Consider the following 6,000-nt stretch of genomic DNA (forward strand, 5'->3'; position numbering starts at 1 on the left):
ACCAAGTTTCCATCATGTTTGTGGGCACCAAATGTATCATGCAAGCTCCCTAGTTGACCTCAGCCCTGCTATTCTGCATTCCCTCTTGATCATTGGGACAGGCAGCTCGTTGGAAAAACCATTAGAGGGAAGTTTAACCTGGGATCAACACCAAAACTAATCATCCAGTCATGACCCTTTTGAACTTCATGGAATCTTGCTGTGTGTGAAATGACCTCTCCATTTCCAAAATTAAAATAGTGACTAGACTTCATTGCAAAGCTCTCTGAGGCACCTGAAGTATTGAAAAGATTTATTTAACTGTAGAGTCATTTTCTATTCACTGCGAACGACAGAAAATATCAGTTAATTTTTGAGGATAACTTCCAGACATAATGATGCAGTAGTGCTGCTTGAAGGATCCACCTTGACATATTTTAATGCCCTGTCAGGTCTTGCAGATTATACTTTTGACCTTCAGGTTAGCACAGGGTTGTGGTACTGACTAAGAGAGCATTAGATGTCCAATACTAACTGTTAGCAGGGAACCTATCAAAGGTAAACAAATACTCCAGCTCCTTACCATCCTGCTTTCCATCCCCTCTCCTCTCCCTCCCCTTCATATCCCCCAGGGATAAAACAGGGACACATTTGTTCAGTGCCAGAATTGTACAGAGCAAATTGATCCTAATTGTACAGTTACCCTGCTCTTTTGGAGCAAGTGCACTTATTCTCTCCTCTTGCAGGTACTGGTACACATGCAGACTGTTAATGACAGATTATTAACTTCTGCACCTATTCATTAGTGGTTTTTCTATTTTTGCTCAATTATTCCCTAAGTAAGCAATGTGTACACCTCACTCCTGTGCTCCTTGCTACTGATAAATTTAGAGTGTTTTATCACAACTGAGAGCATTTGTTGACTTTTACTTCCCTGCAGATTTGATTCTTCAATAATGCAATGAAGACCAATTCATGGAAGTTGAATTGAGGTAAATTTGATGGCTTGATTACTCACTCAGTGTTTGAACAATGCAATTTGTATTTATGATGAGAGTGAGCCATGAATCTTGCTCTGGACCTGTTTACATTTGTTAAATTAGTTCTGCTTTGATAGTTTTGTGCTCCCAATGTTGTTATTTTCATTTTGGGAAACATGAAATGCCCTTAATTCCCCTCCCACTCATGTTCGTTTAAATGCAAAGTGGGAAATGTTTCATGATGAGTAAAGTGTAGTCGTATTCACGCCCATTTCTGTTGCTTGCTTCAAGTAATTGGCATCTTCATCAATTATATCAAACACGCAGCACTTCTTTGCTTTCCTCACAATAATCTTTCATAGATATAGTTTCTCACCTGTTTCAATTGTGCTGTCTGAGTTTTCATATCTTCCTGTGTGGTATTGTTACTGATTTGGTCCTTTTTTAAAAAAAATCTGATCTCAACCTAGCTCAATCTCAGTCCGATAAATTTCAAACTTAGATGTGGATATTCTGCAATGGAGCATTATCTGTGGTGGTAACTGTCCGATACATGTTTTTTGACATGACATTTTTTTGCTCCATGCAGTAGTTGAAATTTAATATTTGGGATCCTCTGTGCAGATGTGAACTAGCCCAACAGCTAGTTAAAACATCCGGAGGAAACTGAAAGACTAAATTGGCAACAATTTAAGTAGAATTTAAAGGCAGAACAATAGAATATTATAGCACAGAAACAGGCCTCTTCAACTCTTCTCGTCTGTACTGTACTGCCTATTCCCACTGATCTGCACCAAGACTATACCTCCCCATACCCCTTCCATCTATGTACCTGTCCAAATTCTTCTTAAATGTTAAAATTAAGCCTGCATTCACCACTTTAGCTGGCAGCTCAATCTACACTTCCACCACTCTCTGTGAAGAAGTTCCCCCTCGTGCTTCCCTTTCATCCTCAATGCATGTCCTCTGGTTTGTATCTCACCTACATTCAGTGGGAGAAATATTTACTCATGTATATGCTGTCTATCCCCCTCAAATCTCTATCAAATCTCCCCTCATTCTTCTATGATCCAGGGAAAAAAAGTCCTAATCTGCTTAACCTTTCCCTGTAAGTGTTCTTGAAGTGCAGGCAACATCCTAGCAAATCTTTTCTGCATCCTTTCTATCTTATTGATATCTTTCTTATAGTTAGGTGACCAAAACTGCACACAATATTCCAAATTTGTCCTCAGCAAAGTTTTATACAATTTTACCATAACATCCAAACTCCTATACTCAATACTTTGATTTATGAAGGCCAATATGCCAAAATATCTTTTTAAAACCCTATTGACCTGTGATTCCATTATCATAGAACTATACATCTGTATTTTCAGATCCCTTTATATGACCACACTCCTTAGTGCCCTACCATTTCCTTCTTCATTTGTCCTTCTAAAAGTACATCCCCTCACACTTGACTACATTAAATTCCTTCTGACATCCAGCTGGTTCAGATCCCTCTGTGAGCTTTGAAATCTTCTTTGTTGTCCATAACACTGCCAATTTTTGTGTCATCTTTAAACTTGCTAATCCAATTTACCATGTTATCATCCAGATCATTGATATTGATGACTCTGGAAAAACTCAGCAAAGCAGGAAGCAAATGAGAAGAGAAAAACATAACTCCAAGTTCTTCTAGCCTTGGCTGGAAGAAGTCTTCCTGCTGGTCACAGGCTTTGAGTGAATGGTGCCATGATTCAGCCATTGGAAAGGCTGAGACTGGCCCCAGAAGATGACATTGGCAACAGTTACACTGGCCCCAGAAGATGCCATGGGCAACAGTTGATGGTGCCTAAGAAAGAAGACATAATTTTTTTTGGATGTACGTGCATTAAGGTCATGTTCTGTTTTCAGAGTGAAATGTCATTAGACTGTGGGAGTCAACCAAAATGGATCCAAAAGAAGCCTTTACTGAATCAGATATTGTATGGCACTCCTTCAAGTGATCTGGAACCAGTACTTTATCAAAATTAATAATGAAGTCATTGCTCAGTGACTGGATAGTCAATATTTCAGAAGAGGGTCTTAATTTTTCTCTCAAGCAGATGTTTCCTTTGTAGAATATGGTAAGAAACACTGATACCCAAGATTATTCAAATTGCTTTGTAATTGTGTTTATTAAATCAACAGTTGCAAAATAATAGTGCAGGCTATTATGTATTTGTTTGAAGGAGTCAGAAAATTACAATGCATTAATCCAAAAGGAAACATCCTTGAGGGAATGCAGTGTCAAAAGATTGCAAGATGTCAAAGTTGTCATCCATTAGCAATCTTGTCCCGTCCTTGTTACAAACCCTTGTATAATAAGCATTCAGTTATCACAGGCATGTAAATGTTGTTTCTGTTTTCATTCCTTATTAATCACTTTGTGGGAGTGCTCTCAGAAGTGACTCGTCTTCACATGTAGCTGGCTTCATTAACAATCATTCCTCTTGTTTTTTCTCTCTCTCAAAAGGGCTCCAGCTCCCAATCTGTCCTAATCTGTCATGGCATTGATTTAAATTCCTCAGGCTCTACTTGACATAGCCATAGCCAGTATACATCAATGGTTTATTGTCATTCATCCATGTTTTTGTTCAGATTGGCAAGGTTAAAATCACTGCACAAAGGTGAAAGAATTGTTCTTCATTTTTGGTCAAGCATCAATGTTGGGCCACATTTTAAGATGAATGAGTTGCTACCATTGAATGTTCTCTCTTTCCTGTTCCCAAAGCTTGTTTAATCATTGTGGTGCACTGTTAGCCAGAATCAGACACATACAAGGTAAAGACTGTACAACAGGCATTAATCCACAAAGACTTCCACAGAGCCAGGTTGGCTATAGCTGCAGTAACTCTGAGACTTCGGTAGGCCGGCGCAGGCTTATATACCGGAGGGCGATTGATACCCAACTGAGTTGAGCTTGATCCATTCAGATCGACTGATTGACAGCCGACCAGGTGTTGTCCTGTCCCCTTACACTCCTGCAGATACAAAGATTGCCCCCTGCAGTAGGCCGGTGGTACACTCCTGCAGGTACAGAGGTTTCCCCCTGCAGTAGGATGGCAGTACACTCCTGCAGGTACAGAGGTTGCCCCCTGCAATAGGCCGGCGGTACACTCCTGCAGGTACAGAGGTTGCCCCCTGCAGTAGGCCGGCGGTACACTCCTGCAGGTACAGAGGTTGCCCCCTGCAGTAGGCCGGCGGTACACTCCTGCAGGTACAGAGGTTGCCCCCTGCAGTAGGCCGGCAGTGTACTACCACAATCTTACTTTGTGCTTCTGAATCTGACTGAATTGAGAAAGAATAAACAACTGTCTTTTCATTTATTTTTTACGTGGAATGTTAATCACTTAAAAAGTACAATTACTCAAAATTTATGATGTTGATGTATGTTCAATTAAAAAGTGAATTTTATGGTTTTAATGAGAGCAGAGACATGAGAATTGACCCTGCACCTTCACCCAACTCATGCAGGTAAAGACCAAAGACCTGAAGTTGGTGCCACTGATTCCATGCTCCTTTCTTGGATAGATGTTCATTTGCATCCTGTTTTTGCACTGGTGAGGTTGCACCTGGAGTACTGCTTGCAATTCTGGTCTCCTAACTTGAGGAAGGATGCACAGGCTGGGGAGGTTCACGAGGTTGATCCCTGAGTTGAGGGGTTTAGCTTATGAGGAGAGATTGAGTTATCTGAGTAGTTGGAATTTCCAAGAATGAGAGGGGATCTTATAGAAATCTATAAAATTATGAAAGACATAGATTAGACAGAAGTAGGTAAGTTGTTTCCATTGGTGGGGAAGATTAGAACCAGGAGACATAGTCTCAGGATTTAGGGCGAAGATGAGGAGAAACTGCTTTTCCCAAAGGATGGTGAATCTATGCAGTGGAAGTTACCTCAGTAAATATATTTAAGACAAGGTTGGATATTTTTTTTACATAGTAAGGGAATTAAGGGATATAGGGGAAAAGACAGGTAGGTGGACATGGGCTTATCATCAGATCAGCCATGATCTCATTGAATGGCGAAGCAGGCTCGACGGCTGGATAGCCTAGTTCTGCTCCTATTTCTTATGTTCTTATGTGTTTTGCTTCAGATCTGTGCTTATGAAAGTTTTTTTTTTTCTGGCATGGAATGTGATTGCAATGACTTGCATGCCAAGTTGGAAATTTAAAAAAAGATGCTTTCAGTTTCAAATCACAATCCTGACATAATTTCCACATCAGCTGTGCATGAATGATGTAATTAACCATGTTTGTTTAGAACTTTATTTTGTAAGTGATCCTGTCTGTAGTCATTCTCAGAATAAATGTATTTTAATAACATTGTTTGGACAAAGTAGATTCCTGACTTAACTCTTCACCTTTAGTTCTTCATATTTTAAATAAAAACAAGCCCATGCCGGCCAATTACAACCAATTGACCTACAACCCGCAGTACACTTTGAAGGGTGGGAGGGAACCGGAGCACCAGGAGGAAACCCATGTTGACACGAGAACATACAATCTCGATACAGTCACCATGGGATTGAACCCCTTGGTCCTTCATTTTGATTGCACTGTAACTCCCATCCTGCCCCTCTGCCTTCCTCCTAGATGTTACACCACCCAAATTGCCTCATGATGCTGGATCTGATGCCTGATCACCAGTCGTACACTCCTCAAACGTCCATACTTGTCTCTAGTTTGGAATGGTAGGGGATGTAAATCAGTAATCCCAACAACTCTGGGTATAAGATGTGCTGAATCAGCAGACCCCTAATCAAAATGATCAATGGCAGGTCTTAAACACACGCTCCCTCTGATGCCAAAGGACTAGCTGGGTTCTCCATAATATTCAGTATAAACCAGTGAGTGACCTGATGTGAACAAGACCACAAAGTTGCAATTATGGCTCAAAAAACAGACCCTTTGACACCGCAAATCCATGCCAACTATCAACCACCTCTTTGTGAAACCTGTATGAATCCCATTTATTATTTACAAATTTTCATGTCCTCCTCCTCCTCCTCCTCCTCCA

General features: G+C 40.5%; 1 long non-coding RNA gene across 1 annotated transcript in view; it reads left to right on the forward strand.

Annotated features, from left to right (window-relative positions):
* Nucleotides 1-5,653, forward strand: part of LOC138741813 (uncharacterized) — a 458,841-nt gene extending 453,188 nt beyond the window's left edge. Inside the window, exons 2-3 of the long non-coding RNA XR_011343787.1 lie at nt 920-971; nt 2,557-5,653. This is a non-coding gene — a long non-coding RNA (uncharacterized lncRNA). The remainder of the gene's footprint in view (nt 1-919; nt 972-2,556) is intronic.
* The last annotated feature ends 347 nt before the right edge of the window (nt 5,654-6,000 follow it).

This window comes from Narcine bancroftii, chromosome 8, assembly GCF_036971445.1.
Source record: "Narcine bancroftii isolate sNarBan1 chromosome 8, sNarBan1.hap1, whole genome shotgun sequence".
NCBI lineage: Eukaryota > Metazoa > Chordata > Chondrichthyes > Torpediniformes > Narcinidae > Narcine > Narcine bancroftii.